This window comes from Eurosta solidaginis, chromosome 4, assembly GCF_040869045.1.
Source record: "Eurosta solidaginis isolate ZX-2024a chromosome 4, ASM4086904v1, whole genome shotgun sequence".
Taxonomy (NCBI): Eukaryota; Metazoa; Arthropoda; class Insecta; order Diptera; family Tephritidae; genus Eurosta; species Eurosta solidaginis.
Window position 1 is genome coordinate 187,125,494 of NC_090322.1, and position 17,650 is coordinate 187,143,143.

General features: G+C 41.4%; 1 protein-coding gene across 6 annotated transcripts in view; it reads right to left on the reverse strand.

Annotated features, from left to right (window-relative positions):
• Positions 1–2,089, reverse strand: part of LOC137250775 (protein 60A-like) — a 49,481-nt gene extending 47,392 nt beyond the window's left edge. The window contains exon 1 of one of the 6 annotated variants that reach the window (XM_067784208.1): positions 1,929–2,089. The gene's annotated coding sequence lies outside the window, so the exon portion shown is untranslated. Of the gene's footprint in view, positions 1–1,474; positions 1,611–1,695 lie in introns of those variants that run through there. The other 5 variants (XM_067784207.1, XM_067784204.1, XM_067784201.1 and 2 more) reach the window with 5 other exon arrangements.
• Positions 2,090–17,650: the final 15,561 nt, after the last annotated feature.

Sequence of the window (17,650 nt, forward strand, 5' to 3'; positions counted from 1 at the left end):
AGCTCTTTAGAAACCAGTGGTGCGCCCAGTGGCGGTACGTGATGAAAGAGAATTGTGGCCTGACTATATCATCAGATCTAATATTGTTCTCAGTGTGCAGTAGGGAGAGCCGAGTGTACTGGTCATGTGAATGGCAAACTATATATATTTCATCCCTTCTCAAGTTCATAAACTTATGGTGTTTTCTTTACGGACAATTATGTCGCACTGTCGGTTTTTCTCAGCTCCCTCGTGAGTTTGTGTTCCTTTCACAAAATATTTTCCAATAAATAACCTGCCTATTACCTACAAATAGAGTTCTTGTTGTTGTTGTTGTAGCGATAAGGTTACTCCCCGAAGGCTTTGGTGACTGTTATCGATGTGATGTTCCTTTGCCGGATACAGATCCGATACGCTCCGGTAACACAGCTCCATTACGGTGCTAGCCCGATCATCTCGGGGACGATTTATATGGCCAAATTAAACCTTCAGGCCATCCCTCCCCCAAGTTCCATGAGGAGCTTGGAGTCGCCAGATCTTTGTCTGTTAGTGAAACGGGATTCGCCGCTCGAAGGTGAGGTTGACAATTGGGTTTGGAGAAGCTATATATTGCGCTGGCAACCCGAAAAGGTTGCGCTACACAACCCCTTGAATCTGGTATTTTAGTCGCCACTTACGACAGGCATACCTACCGAGGGTATATTTTAACCCCCTAACCCGCTGGGTGTACACCACAGAGTAATTTTACATAGCTCCAGGTAACCCAGCTCAAAAGTAAGAATTTAAGATTGCAAGATGAGTGTAACATTTTTTTCAGAAAAGAGACCACCATTATTAGCATATGCCCAACTACCACCAGGTAACAGAAAAAATACTCAAGGAATTAATTTATAATTCATAGAAATAAATTGTTCGTTCACCAGAACGGTAAGTTCTAAGGCAAATTTGATTTATGCCGAGCTATGCTTCGTATCCCCGGTACTTATTATGAAGTCACTAACATTTAATTTTTGGAATGTGCTCCCTCCCGGTACTCGCTAAGGCTAGTATCAACATTGCATTTTTGACAAATTTTTTAATTAACTCTGCGTTATAAAGATAACGTTCCGTTCCACAAGACGGCCTAAATGCGAAAACGTGTTACCAAATCATGGTGGAATGACAGGATGGATTTCGATCAAATTTGGAGCAAGGAAACAATACTATGGAAGTGTTTTCATCCTCGGTTCTTTTGGAAAAGTTGTTGTTCCACGCGCTCTGGAGCCGGTTTTTTTAGCCAATTCATCGCTGAGTATATTGGAACTGGACTTATGCTATTTAGTGTTTGGGTCTTATAGAGTAGTCTATACGTAATTTTCGGGAAGTGTGCAGAGGTTCACTTCTCCTCATTTCTGAAAACAGTTTGTCATATATCGTAAGAGCTCCATGTCTCTTAGACAAATGAAAATTTTTTTTTGGTTTAATTTGCTCTATCCGAACTAAGACTAGCGGATACCTATTTTTTCTTCGTCGGGACGCTTACTATGTCCCCATCCTGGACCGAACTTCGCCTACACCCTTGGCTTGAATTAAAAAACGAGTTATATGACCGATGCTCGAAGAAGATGTGACAGATTTTGTGACTTGAATGGATCTCTTAAAGCACTTTTTTCGTCAACGCACTGATTCATAAACAAAACAAAAAAACACTAAAAATCTTGTATAAGAAATTTGCACCTTTTAAATAACAATAAACCACAATTCAAGCTTACATAGAGACGCACATATTGATTGATTGGTTTATTTAGTAATATGTACGAGTAAGTATGGGGTTAAACACATGGAGCACTTTTTAATCTTGACGCACTTGTTCCACAATACGGGTTGTGTATTTATTGTTTATGTTTCTTTTGTTAAATTTTTTGTAATTATGTTTTTATTTTATCAAATAGTTATTAGATTATAACAACCGTTTTTTTAGTTTGTTAGCTAAATCAACTGAGGACGATGCCACCACAAAACAATCCGTCCTCGCATTATTGAAATGCATTGCGCGAAGTTCCAGAAATAACTGAGAGTAACGCCTTGTGGCTACCAGCTCCAGTGGCTGGTATGTAAAAGTCAATTCGACACGATCCGTTTCGATTCGTTTCGACAATGGGCAATGGGCACCATGAGGCGAGGTAGTACAACGCCAACAACGAACCTGTTCCGCTCAGCAAGTCAAGCGCCGCATCATGCCGCGTCACCGTCGCCGGCGCTCCATTCAACTGGCTTTACTAAAGAATATACATAACTTAATTGTTGTACCAGTATCTGCTGCCCCGACGCATATAAATACATATAGTGTCTGATATATAAACATATATATACATATATACATATACATTAAGCGTACCTACATGAAATAACTTGTTTGGCTTGTCGTAGCATTATTGTATCTGTAAGATCGTATCGTATGTATGTACATATTTAAAGAAAGGGAGTATACGAAAGAGCAGATTGTATCTACTGGAGAGCATTGCTGGCGCTTCGTTGGATGTGTTGGTTGATATGAGTATTATAAATATTTACACATGCCTGAAGTATTTGAAATGATGCAGTGATGAAGGATATGGAATTGATGCCGATTAAAAGCATGTTTTATATACCCCGGTGCGCTTAGTTTACAAGGTTATTCGCTGAACGGAATATTTAAGCCTGCGATCTTCCGAAACACTTCTTCCTTGCAGGGCTACCCACTAAAACCTAATATCTCACGATACGCTCGACTCCCCCTATCTGGGACCGCGTTTAGCACAACTTAGGGTGCAGGTGCTCTCTATGTGAGCTCCATCTCCCAGCGGGTTAGGTGATCAGAATATACCCGTGGTAGGTATGCCCGTCGTAAGAGACGAATGAAATACCAGATTCAAGGGGTTGTGTAGCGCAACCCTTACAGGTTGCCAGCGCAATATATAGCTTTTCCAAACCCAATTGTCAACCTCACCTATCCGTGGGGAATCCTGTTTCATTAACAGCCGAGGCTCTGGCGACCCCGAACTCCTCATGGATCTAGGGGGTGGGAGGGCGGTATGGCCAAGAAGGTCGCATGTGGTCATAACAAATCGTTCCCGAGATGTTCGGGCTTGGTACCGGAACGTACCGGATCTGCATCCGGCAAAGGACCATCAACATCGATAACACTCCCCAAGGCCTTTGGGAACAACAACAACGTGAGCTCCATGGCTACTCTCATGGTAATGAGTTAGGCGTCCATATTCTCGTTTGCTGAAAAGTATATACCTCACATATGTGCTGACCGTTTCCCATTTGTAGCTTCGGTTGGTCGTGTTATTGATGGCACGAGGATGGGTCGCACAGTATCTCTTCCACCCTCCTTCATAGTTCGGAGAAGTGATCGCATTCGAAGGGTGTGTGACGTACATCGTATAATTTTCCATAGTACAGGCAGTTCGGGTTTCAACCTGGCGCATTCTGTGCAGGTTATCGTTGTCGTCCTCCTGATCAGGTATGCCCTTGGTATTTTGTGGCACAGATTCCTTCCAGTCCATGGCAAGATTCTGTAAAGGGTGTTGGTTAAGCGATTTCAAGAGACAATAAGTCGGATTGGCAGTATGGGTTCCGGAAAAGTTGACGCATCGAAGACGCTGTCATATTTACTCAAAATGTGGTTCGGGCAGGTGAACTTTTATAATGCGGCTGAACGAATGTGTGGAGATAAAGGTGGTTCGTGATTGTAATAGGGATTCATGTGTGTCTCAGTTATAAGGAACATGGGGATGGACATGCTGGGAAGGTAGCTCAAACTACTGTATAAACTCTGCTATGTGTAACATAATTACGCAAGTTCGCGTATCCGGTTAAACACTTAGACAGTTCAGTTCAGTAAAAAAGACATGATATGAGAGCGTATAATCGTGAAGAAGCAAGCTTGCTCAGAAGAGGAGCTATGCACGTCAGAAGATGTTGTTGTTGTTGCTGTTGTTGTTGTAGCGATAAGGTTACTCCCCGAAGGCATTGGGAAGTGTTATCGATGTGATGGTCCTTTGCCAGATACAGATCCGGTACGCTCCGGTAACACAGCACCATTAAGGTGCTAACCAGACCATCTCGGGAACGATTTATATGGCCACATTAAACCTTCAGGCCGTCCCTCCCTCCCCACCCTGGGGTCCCCACAGCCTCGTCTATTAGTGGAACGGGGTTCGCCGCTGGAAGGTGAGGTTGACAATTTGGTTGGAGAAGCTATATATTGCGCTACACAACCCCTTGAATCCCGTCGGAAGATGTGTAACAGCTTAGCGGTTAATATGGGAAATAAATGAACTGGTACGAGTATAAGAGAGAAATGAACAAGTATAAGAAGATGACAATTTGGGCAAATCTTATGGACGAAGATAAAATGTATGAATATCCTGCTTGAGGAGTTCATTCCTTGAACTGAGACTAAAGTACCTCCTGTACAAGATTTGCCAGCACCTCCACTAGACGAAGAGGTTATGCATTTGGTCTGGTATGAGCTATACGATCGTCGTGTTCTGATGGGTTGAGCAGAGAGCAAATGTATAATTTCATCCCGAAATACTTCGAGACCATTTGCATACATTCAAAGCAATTGGAGTGATACTTCCTTATGAATGAAAGAGGGTTATGGTTGTCGTCCTCCTGATCAGGCCTGCTCTTGGTATTTCCGTGGAACAGCTTCCTTCCAGTGCTTTGCAACGAAGTTGGCTCGTATTTGGAACAGGGATTCATGTGTATCTCAAGTATAAAGAACATGAGATGGACATGCTGGGGAGGCAGCTCCAACCAATGTGTAAACTATACGTGCATGTGGACGAGGTTCTCTTCATGATGGGTGAGTCAAGAGCGAATGCGGTGTGCTTCAGTGAGTCACTATGTGAAATCGTGGCAAACTGGAGTACACGCCGCTGAAGGGCAGGGTAGCCATCATATAGTGAAGAAGACGTCGAGTGTAGGCTGGTATTTTAAAGAGATGCCCATGAGTATAGACGGTCGACAAAGCATTGTAGCATACAGGGAAATAAAATTACCGTTGAGGTTATTCGCTTTGGAGGCACTTGATGTCGCAGGAACAGATGTTTTCTGCTTCTTTTAGCCGTTTACTAAAGTTTTGAGTTAGAGGTAAATTAAATGTCAAGACATGGGGTACTTTGCGCTGGGCAAATGTAGAGTGTGGTAACATTGGGTGGAAGCAGACAATTTCGTGGTTTGGAATTTGCTCTGACCAAAATCACGAAAGCTTAATCAGGGCACCAACCCCTCATTTCGCATTTCCCCCTTAAACTTACAGCACTATCTTTTTCTCTGGCTCTCTCCCTCTCTTTCTATCTCTTTTTTATACGCAATTCCATGTAGACTACATTCCTAGGCTTACCTCACCGGAAACGTCTCCCGAACATCTAAGTAGCGCAGCTTTCTAATCAGCAAATGTATATCGTTAGTCCGCAAAACTCCAGCAGAGTACATATACATGCATACATCAAGGAATATCTGGAGTTCCACGAAATTTCATGACTCGTCGATTCTGTACCTGCAATCAAACCAAACAAGAAATTCGTATGAAGTACAATATCTACTAATTTGTTGGCTTAGCGCCACCAAAAAATCTTACGAAAAGGAAAACATTTTATTTCAGGTAAGCACACATTCATATATACACACACATTCATACATAATATGTATTACATATGTATTTGAAAGATCAATTTGTTGAGACTCAACGTTGAAATACAATGGCAAGATGTTTATTTTATTGACTTGTTTATATCTTCGCACTGAGGGCGTTCTTCAAACGAGATCGATGAGTTTGCAACCTGACTACATCACGTTGATGTAGGAGGAATGTCAGCTACTTGGAGGAAATCAATCAATTTATATCAACGATTAAATACGGAGGTAGGCGGGTAGAAGAGAACATAAGTGATACCACAAACCGCGCCAATTACCGCGGAATCAACCTGCTTAATATCGCAGAACTTGGGCGAACGAGCTTTGCTCGGCAATCTTCGAGTATGCCGCATAACATACTTTGTTCATGTTATCATTAATCAAACTCTACTTTTTTATATGTACATATACATATTGTGACGAATATTAGCAACACTAAGGGCTACTATCATCTCTAAGCTGATACTGAGCAGTGTCTTGTATGCACATAACCAAATTAACCATTATGTCTTCACATATGTCCATACAAGCAGAGGAGAGCAACGCACAAACACATGCATATATCTGAGATACTCCCAAAATTAGGCAATTATTTGTGCAAGTATCACTCACATATACACGCGTATATGAGAAGCTGTACATGTGCATCTGTAGTTATAATTTTATAGCTGGTAACTAAGTAAATTCTAGAAACGCCTAGAAGTATGGAACGAGGAAATCGAAGAGTATAAAAGAGCGCAGTCTGAGCAGTCATAGAATCAGTTTGATTTAAGCGCGCTTTCTGTCGAGAAGTGTTATTGTGAAGTACTTTAATAAAGGCCATTTTGCAATATTGAATATTGGAGTTATTTATTCAACAGTTTAGCGATACGAACGTTAGTAGAAAGTTGCAAATAAGCGGAATTGCACTAAATTCGTTACAATATTATATATTTTTACTTACCAATAATTGATTTCCTTAAAAATAGATTTCAAAAACATATCAAACAGTAACCGCAAAATGAACTGGAATGAAAAATTTGAAATGGGTATTTCCAGTCTATAGTATAAGAGATTGTTATGTAAATTAGTGAAATCGAGAACTAAGTTATTTAGGTCGAGTATCTTCATGCGCCGAATTATTAATTTCAAACATTCTTTAGTTATACACTATGAAAGTCTCACAATTTTATTACTTTCCAATAACTTGTAAATTTCACGAATGACAACTATCAGTTAGTTTAATTAAATGTCAACTTACTTCCCTAAGCGCCATCTGTTGGCAAGTAGTTAAATGGTTAGATGTCGTTTTCAAATTGAATATATGCCTCTAGTGTTCAACGGTAGCAAATTACCATGGTGAGAATTCTTTCTAATAGTAATCTGTGAGAAATTGCAATTATTCATTTCATATTTGCTAAAAATATGCATTTAAATATATTTTGCTAGAATTTGCCACGGTACCTTGATATTGCATTTCAATTTTATTAGCGTGGTGAAATTATGAAAATTAAGTGGTATCATGTGTAAGATTTTTTTACGAAGATTTTTAACTTTAATGTTCTCCTTTAAAGCTTTGACAGAATATGAGTAAGTAGAGTACTATTTCCTCTAACTACCCCAACCCTAAATGGCAACCCTACTCAAAAATGTCCTTATTGTAATGCGGAGTGAAATACCTTTCGTTTGATACCCATATCAGCATATCTCATGCAATTTTTTTTAATTTCGAATAGGTGGTAACCATAAATGGCAACCCTACTCAAAAATGTCCCTATTGTAATGCGGAGTGAAATACCTTTCGTTTGATACCCATATCAGCATATCTCATGCAATTTTTTTTAATTTCGAATAGGTGGTAACCATAAATGGCAACCCTACTCAAAACCATCCCTATTGTAATGCGGAGTGAAATACCTTTCGCTTGATACCCATATCAGCACATCTCATGCAATTTTTTTTATGTCGAATAGGTGGCAACCCTAAATGGCAACCCTACTCAAAAATGTCGCTATTGTAATGCGGAGTGAAATACATTTCGTTTGATCCCCATATCGGCATATCTCATGCATTTTTTTATTTCGAATAGGTGGCAACCCTAAATGGCACCCCACTCAAAAATGTCCCTATTGTAATGCGGAGTGAAATAACTTTCGTTTGATACCCATATCGGCATATCTCATGCAATTTTTTTTATGTCGAATAGGTGGCAACCCTAAATGGCAACCCTACTCAAAAATGCCGCTATTGTAATGCGGAGTGAAATACATTTCGTTTGATCCCCATATCGGCATATCTCATGCATTTTTTTATTTCGAATAGGTGGCAACCCTAAATGGCACCCCACTCAAAAAGGTCCCTATTGTAATGCGGAGAGAAATATCTTTCGTTTGATAAACATATCGGCATATCTCATGCAATTTTTTTAATTTCGAATAAGTGGCAACCCTAAATGGCAACCCTTCTCAAAAATGTCCCTATTGTAATGCGGAGTGAAATACCTTTCGTTTGACACCCATATCGGCATACCTCATGCAATTTTTTTTAATTTCGAATGGGTGGCAACCTTGTGAAATATTCTAAATGGCAACACCTAGGTAGAAGGCGATACATTATCTCTGTGCCAAATTTAATTTAAATCGGTTGAGCCGTTGCCGAGATAGTTAGGCTATACAAACACACAAATATACTGTAACGAATTTACTGCCATTCCGCTTATTTCAAATCTTCTACGAAGGTTCGAATCACTAAACTGTTGAATAAATAACTGCAATATTTAATAATGCAAACTGGCCTTTATTAAAGTACTTCACAATAAATAACTCTACTATTGCCCGACAGATAGCGTGCTTAATCGAAAACTCATTGATAGCTTCAATGAAACTAAAACTCTCGCGCCTCTACTGTCGTCTTTTTATACTGTCTGATTTCCTCGTTGCATACTTCTAGGCTTTTCCATTCCAGAACTTACTAGTTAGTTATCAGCTACAAAATCACCAGCCACAACTATGTTTATTGCTCCTCATATGCGCATGAGTAATACTTGCACAAATTATTGCCCTCTCTTGTGAGTACTTCAGATAAGATAAATGCATGTGTTTGCGCGTTGCTTCTCCCTGCGTGTACGTACATATGTGTAGAAATAATTTATTGATTCGTTTGTGTAGATACATAATGACTGATTTATGGATGTGCATGCAAGTCACTGTTTAGCATCAGCTTAGAGATGGGAGTATCCCTTAGTGTTGCTAATATTCGTAACACTGCCCTTCACCTAATGCAGCAGTTACCCACCGACGTGTGCCGTACGTACGGACGTTTGTCGTACGAAACACGTTTGACCGAACCCTCAAGCCCGTAGGAATCAACGTGTGCGGCTGTGTACATGTACATAACATATTTGTGTGTGTATTGTTTAGAGCAAAGCACTGTTGCCATTCACTAGTTTGCATGCATGCTTATACAAACATCAACTTTTGGAATTACAATTTTTCATGGTGCAAATGGCAGAAGCAAATATTGAATAAGAATTTCTAGTTCATTTATTTGTAACCTCCAATTTTATATAATAATGTAACGAATTTGCTGCAAATCCTCTTATTTGCCCTTTTGCTAGGTTCGCATCGCTAACTGTTGAATAAATAACTCCAATATTGAATAATGGAAAAATGGCCTTTATTAAAGTACTTCACAATAACACTTATACTTTGCTACTCGCTGGCTTAATAACCAAACTGATTGATAACTCAACTCAAACTGAATTACTTCTTACTCGCCTGCCCCGCTTTTATAGTTTACGCTGCATACTTCTAGGCTCTTCGATTTCCAGAAGTTACTAGTTAGTTCGGCTACAAAATCGCCAGCCACAACTACGTGCACAAATTATTGCTCTCTCTTGTGACAACTCAAATAAGATATATGTATGTGTTTGTGCATTGCCGCTCCGCTGCTCGTATACGTACATATGTGTAGACGCAATTATTTATTCGTTTATGTAGATACATAATGATTGAATTATTGATGTGCATTCACGTCACTGGTTAGCATCGGCTTAGAGACGATAGCATTGCTCAGTGCTGCTAACATTCGTTACACTGCCCTCCACCTAAGTCTGATCGTCCCGATCAGACAAATTTCTCGATCTAAACGCCGCTAGCATCTCCAAATGAACCACCTTTCTATTTCGTGGTTTCCCAATGGTTTGTAGGCGGTAGATGGAATTACTGATCTTCTTCACAACCTTGTACGAACCTTCCCAAATGCACCGAATTTTGGCTGGAACACCTTTCCGCCGGTGAGGGTTCTTTAACAGTACCAAATCTCCCTCCAAGAACCCTTCCGAATTTTTGTTCTCATTGTACCTGCGTTTGATCTTACTACTCATTATCCTTAGTCGTTTCCTCGCACTCTGTTGTTTGACCAATGAACTACTTCGCAGAGCTTGCGCTTGACGGATTGGCTTGACAGTATCGTTCCGCCGTTTCCCAACAGAAGTGCGCGATGGCTTGAAACCACCCTTGAATGCTTCCTGCAAAATTCTTGCAGTCGTTTTAGTGCGTCCATTAGGGTTTGTCAATGCCGGTGTTTTTCTCGCAGGTACTTTTGATTTCGCTTTGTTTGGCCCATTCGTTTCATCAACCTTTACCTTTGACTTTCGTGGCCCTTTGTCGACTTTTCTCCACCAGTACTCGATTACTGCTGAAACCTTTTTCCAAACTAAAGTTAAGTGGTATGTCCTGGTTCTTATAACGCATAATTTTTCTCCGCATATCGATCCTGACGTCATGGTCAACCAAGAAGTCCACTCCCAATATGACTTCATCAACGATCTCCGCCACAACGAATTTGTGTAGAACCATGACTTTTCCAATTAATACCTCACATACCACTTCGCCTTGGACTTGATTATACTCGCCTGTGACCGTACGCAACCTTGCTCCAGGTAATGACTTTACTCTCCTGTAGACCAAATCAGATCGAATCAAGGAATGAGATGCCCCCGTATCTACATTCAGTACACGCTCTTTACCATCCACATTCCCTCTGATGGTAAGACTGCTTGATTTCCTTCCAATCCGCGACACAGATATCACAGGACATTCAATAGCCGGGGCAAGTTTTCGTTCTTTACATCCGACACGTTCTTGCTCATTTCCGCCAGCTTTGCGTTTACGGTCACCCACATTGTTGGAACTATTAGGACCGGTGCTGCAATGTCGTGCAATATGACCTGGGTTGCCGCACTTGAAACATTTCATAACTCCGGCATTTTTCTGTTGTGATCCCTTCAGAGCTTCCAAAATTGTATCTACCCATTCTGGCCTTTCTACTTCTACACGATGAGCCTTATATGCTGGTTTACTTAATAGGGAGGCAGTTTCCTGAGTCAATGTATGTGATGCCGTTTCAGCAAATGTCAGTTTTGGGTTCGCGTATGTAGCTCGCTTCGTTTCCGCGTCTCGTATGCCATTTATAAAACTTTGGATTTTTACCCTCTCGGTGTATTCCACGGGTGCGTCCGCATTTGCGAGATGAGCTAACCTTTCAACATCTGAAGCAAACTCCTGCAATGTCTCATTTGCTTTTTGGTAGCGGTTTTGCAACTCAATTTGGAATATCTGTTTTCTATGCTCGCTTCCATAACGTCATTCTACAGCAGCCATCAATGCGTCATAACTGTTCCGTTCGTACTCTGGAATAGTCTGTAAGGTTTCGGCAGCTGGTCCTTTCAATGCTACGAAGAGCGCGGCAACTTTATCTTCCACATTCCAGTTGTTCACTGCTGCGGTCTTCTCAAACTGTAGCTTAAAGACCTGGAAAAGAACAAGACCGTCAAAGGATGGTGTTTTTACCTTTGGATTACTCGCTGAAACTGCTGGACGATTTAATTGTAACTGCTCCATACGACCCTTCAAATCATCGACTTCTGCCTGAAATTGAGCGATTTTTGCATCCTGCGCTTCCAGCTTTGATGTTACCCTTGCTTCCTGTGCTTCTAACTGTGAAGACATTTGTGCCACCTGTGATGATAAGCGCTCTTCTTGTTCTTCCATCTTTGATGTTATGCGTGTCTCCTGCGATTCCAGTTGGGATGCCATATATGTCTTCTGTTCTTCCAATTGCGTTTCCATCTTGGATGTTATACGGGTTTCCTGCGACTCCAGTTGGGATACCATATACGTCTTCTGTTCTTCAAGTTGTGAAGAAATTTTTGTTTCCTGTGCTTCAATCTTCGATGTTATTCGGTTCTCCTGCGATTCCATATATGTTTGCTGTTCTGCCAGTTGAGATGACACTGTCGATGTTTGAGCAGATATTGCAGCTAAAATCATGTTCAAGTCTGTACTGGTAACCGTCTGCGATGTTTCGTTTTTCTCTTCAATTTTTGTTGTTGTTTCGTCCCCATCAGGATAAAAGACAAACTCGTCCACATCAATTCCTTGCGACTCCATTACCTCTCGTAGCCGTGCTTGAAGTTCGATCTTATTGCCGGTTGTATTTAATCCACGGTTCTCCAACTCCTTTTTCAGTTGCTGGATCTTCAATTCACTGAACTTTGCCATGTCCAAGTTGTATTCCCAATCTTCGGAATTTATTCAACAATCCCACTTCTGACACCAATTGTTACGATTTTGCTGCAAATCCTCTTATTTGCCCTTTTGCTAGGTTCGTATCGCTAAACTGTTGAATAAATAACTCCAATATTAAAATAAATAAATGTAAGGCGCGATAACCTCCGAAGAGATCTAAGGCCGAGCTTCTCTTCCAATTTGCGTCGTGCTCCTCTTGATTTTTCCCTACAAATTGGCCGGACGGGACCTACATGTTTTATGCCGACTCCGAACGGCATCTGCAAGGCAGATGAGTTTTCACTGAGAGCTTTTCATGGCAGAAATACAATCGGAGCGCTTGCCAGACACTGCCGAGGGGCGACCCCGCTTAGAAAAATTTTCTTCTAATTGAAAAATCTTATTTCTAAAATTTTGATGTTGCTTTGCCCGGGAGTTGAACCCAGGGCATACGGCGTGATAGGCGGAGCACGCTACCATCACACCACGGTGGCCGCCAACTCCAATATTGAATAATGGAAAAATGGCCTTTATTAAAGTACTTCACAATAACACTTATACTTTGCTACTCGCTGGCTTAATAACCAAACTGATTGATAACTCAACTCAAACTGAAGTACTTCTTACTCGCCTGCCCCGCTTTTATAGTTTACGCTGCATACTTCTAGGCTCTTCGATTTCCAGATGTTACTAGTTAGTTCGGCTACAAAATCGCCAGCCACAACTACGTGCACAAATTATTGCTCTCTCTTGTGACAACTCAAATAAGATATATGCATGTGTTTGTGCATTGCCGCTCCGCTGCTCGTATACGTACATATGTGTAGACGCAATTATTTATTCGTTTATGTAGATACATAATGATTGAATTATTGATGTGCATTCACGTCACTGGTTAGCATCGGCTTAGAGACGATAGCATTGCTCAGTGCTGCTAACATTCGTTACAATAATTTTGGGATATTTCAACAAAATTTTAAACAATCTTTAGGCATTTTTGTATAATAACTGCAAACGGTCAAAAATTAGCGCACAAAAGTTTACTAGGCAACTCTGTCTAGTGAGAGAGCGATCAGCTGACACGTTCTTACGGAAAAAATCAAAATTGTTTTCCGTTTTTGTTTTTGTTCCGGGCTACGTACGTACGGGTGTTGCACGTCGGTGAGTTCTTGTTTACATTGCACACTCATAAGATAGGTCGTGTCAGCTGACACGTTTTTGGTACGTACGTTAGTGAGTAACTGCCGCATAAGTCTGATCGTCCCGATCAGACAAATCTCTCGATCTAACGCTGCTAGCATCTCCAAATAACCACCCTTCTACTTCGTGGTTTCCCAATTGTTTGTATGCGGTAGATGACATCACTGATCCTCTTCACAACTCTGTACGGGCCTTCCCAACTGCACCGAAATTTGGATGGAACACTTTTCCGCCGGTGAGGGTTGTATAACAATACCAAATCTCCCTCCATGAAACCTTCCGAATTATTGTTCTCATCGTATCTGTGTTTCATCGTACTACTCATTACCCTGGTTCGTTCCCTCACACTCTGTTGTTTGGCCAATGAACTACTTCGTAGAGCTTGCGCTTGACGGATTTGCTTTGGATAATCAGTATCGTTCCGACGCTTCACAACAGTAGTGTGATCTGGCTTGAAACCACCCTTGCATTCTTTATGCGAAATTCTTTCCTTCGTTTTAGTACGTCCGTTAGGGCTTTTCAATGCCCGTGTTTCTCTAACAGGTACCTTCGGTTTTGATATGTTTGGCCCATTTGTTCCATCAACCTTTGTTCGATCTACTTTCCTTGACTTTCGTGGTCTCTGTCGAATTTTCTCCACCAGCACTCACTTACTGCTGAACCCTTTTTCCAAACTGAAGTTAAGTGCTATATCCTGGTTCTCATAACGCATCACCCTTCTCTGCATATCGACCTTGATGTCATGGTGAACCAAGAAGTCCACTCCCAATATGCCTTCATCAACGATCTCCGCCACAACGAATTTGTGTAGAAACATGACCTTTCCAATTAATACCTCACATACCCTGGACTTGATTATACTCGCCAGTGATCGTACGCAACCTTGCTCCAGGTAACGGTTTTACTCTCCTGTTGACCAAGTCAGATCGGATTAAGGAATGAGATGCGCCCGTATCTACAGTCAGTACACGCTCCTTGCCATCCAGCTTTCCTTCGACGGCAAGACTGCTCTATTTTCTTCCAATTTGCGACACAGATATCACAGGACATTCAATAGCTGGGGCAAGTTTTCGTTCTTTACATCTGACACGCTCTTGGTCATCTCCTCCAGCTTTGCGTTTACGGCCACCCACATTGTTGGAACTATTAGGACCAAGATCGCAATGACGTGCAATGTGACCGGGCTTCCCGCATTTGAAGCATTTGATAACTCTTCCACTCCGCTTTTGCGATCCTTTCAGCACCTCCAATATTGCGTCTATCCACTCTGGCCTTTCTACTTCCACACGGCGTGCTTTGAGAACTGGCTTACACAGAAGCGACGCTGTTTCCTGAATCAGAGCTTGTGACACCGTTTCTGCGAATTTTGGCTTTGGGTTTGCGTGTGTAGCTCGCTTTGTTTCGACGTCCCGTATGCCTTTTATAAAGCTCTGAATCTTTACCCTTTTAGTGTATTCCACGGGTGTGTCGGCATTCGCTAAATGTGCCAGCCTTTCAACATCTGACGCAAACTCTTGCAATATTTCACCAGACCTCTGAAAGCGGTTCAGTAACTCCATTTGGTATATCTGTCTCCTATGCTCAGTTCCGTATCGTCTCTCTAGAGCACCCATCAATGCTTCATAACAGTTCCGTTCGCCCTCTGGAATGGTTTGTAAAATCTCAGTTGCAGGCCCTTTCAATGCCATGAACAGTGCAGCAACTTTATCTTCAGCATTCCAGTTGTTCACTGTTGCGGTCTTCTCAAACTGAATCTTAAACACCTGGAAAGGAACAGAGCCGTCAAAAGATGGAGTTTTTACCTTTGGATTGCTTGCTGAAACAGCTGGGCGATTTAATTGCAACTCCTGTATACGACCTCTCAAAACTTCTATCTCAGCATTAGTTTTGTCCTCGAGCTGCACAATTTTTGTATCCTGTGATGTTACCCTTGCTTCCTGTGCTTCCAACTGCGTAGACATTTGCGCCACCTGCAATGATAAGCGCTCCTCTTGTGCTTCCATCTTAGATGTTATACGTGTCTCTTGCGACTCCAGTTGGGATGCTATACTTGTCTTTTGTTCTTCCAGTTGTGATGACATGTTGGTGGATATTTGTGATGACATTTCGGACATTTGTGCCGATATTGTAGCCAATATCATGTTCAAGTCTGTGTTCGCCATTGTCTGCGGTGTTTCATTTTCTCCTCAAATTTTGTTGTCTCATCGCCATCAAGATGAAAGACATACTCTTCCACGTCAATTCCTTCTAATTCCATTGCCTCTCGTAGTCGTGCCTGAAGTTCGAGTTTAATGCCGGTTGTATTCAATCCACGGTTCTCCAACTCCTTCAGTTGCGGGATCCTCAATTCACTTAACTTTGCCATGTCCTTGTTGTCCTCTGGAATTTATTCAACAATTCCTCTTCTGACACCAATTGTAACGAATTTACTGCAATTCCGCTTATTTCAAATCTTCTACTAAGGTTCGAATCACTCAACTGTTGAATAAATAACTGCAATATTTAATAATGCAAAATGGCCTTTATTAAAGTACTTCACAATAAGTAACACTGCTATTGCCCGACAGATAGCGTGCTTAATCGAAAACTGATAGTTTCAATGAAACTAAAACTCTCGCGCCTCTACTGTCTCCTTTTTATACTGTCTGATTTCCTCGTTGCATACTTCTAGGCTTTTCCATTCCAGATCTTACTAGTTAGTTATCAGCATGAGTAATACTTGCACAAATTATTGCCCTCTCTTGTGTGCACTTCAGATAAGATAAATGCATGTGTTTGTGCGTTGCTTCTCCCTGCGTATACGTACATATGTGAAGACACAATTTATTGATTCGTTTGTGTAAATACATAATGATTGATTTATGGATGTGCATGCAAGTCACTGTTTAGGATCGGCTTAGAGATGGCAGTACCCCTTAGTGTTGCTTATATTAGTAACAATACGAATATACAAGAATTGCTCGTTTAAAGTTATAAGATAGGATAAGATATAAGGTTTTATCTAACGTAGTGAACGATTTCATTGGATTATATCAGTGAGGTAAATCTGCTACCAACCAGATCTTCATGATACGTCAGATCCTGTGGATCCTTACAATATTAAGAAATCCACATGCACAATCTTTTTGTCGACTTCAAAGCAGTCTTTGACAGTGCGTAAAGGAGTCGCTTGTATGCTGCTTTATCTGAATTTAAGTTCCTTGCAATGCTATTAGGGCTTTGTCAAATGACGTTGAGTAACACCACCTGATCTGTAAACATTTTGAAGAATCTCACCGAGCCATTCGAAATCAAACAAGGCGACCCCTTTCATGCGTTTTCTTTAATTTAATGCTGAAGAAGATAACTATAATAGGGACAAGGAAAATTACTTGCTGTCATCCAAGAAAGATTCTGCGCATTTCCGCCTTAGCAGTCACATCCCTGTTGGCGGATATAAATTTGAGAGCAGAAGGACTTCGTCTACCTTAGAAGCAGCATTGACAGCGAAAACAATGTACAAAGTATTTTAATCGCCACCCGCATTTGGAAACAGAAGAATAGGAGACCTCTTTCAAGTTGGTACAGGCTAAATTCTGCTGCTAGAATTATTTTCTCGAGCACTAGATTAAAGAAATCGCATGAAAGTGAGTCACCTTGTCTGAGGCTTTATTTGATTACGAGTGGCTCGGTAAAATCCTCCCCAACCCTTAAGGAGATGGTGGCTCAACGTCATTTGGCAGACACAGCAGCAGACAAGAAACTTATTTTCGCGCTGTCTAAGGCTGCTTTGAAGTCGACAAAAAAGATGTGCGCGTGAAGCCTTCTCCGAGATCTGGCGTATCGAGATCCTTTCGATAACAAATATTCCAGGTCTGGAGCTTCAATGAGTTTGTTTACTTAAGGCTTCAGTCTTACGTACAGTACGCTAGATAGAACCTTATACGCGATATCAAGCAGATTGATTCCACCTCATCCTCATCCACACACGGTCGGTAAATACGCATGACTTGGCAATACCCAACTCTTGCCTCTCTACCAACCGGCGCCAATTGGTCACACCAAGGGAGTTTAAATCGTTTTTCACCTGGTCCTTCTGGCGGAGGGGGGTCGCCCTCTACCTCTGCTTCCATAGGCGGGTTCCGATAGAAACAATTTCTTGGCCGGAGCGTCATCTTTCATTCGCCTAACATGGCCCAGCCAGCTCAGCCGCTGCGTTTTAATTCGCTGGACTATGTTGATGTCTGAGTAAAGCTCGGACAGCTCATCGT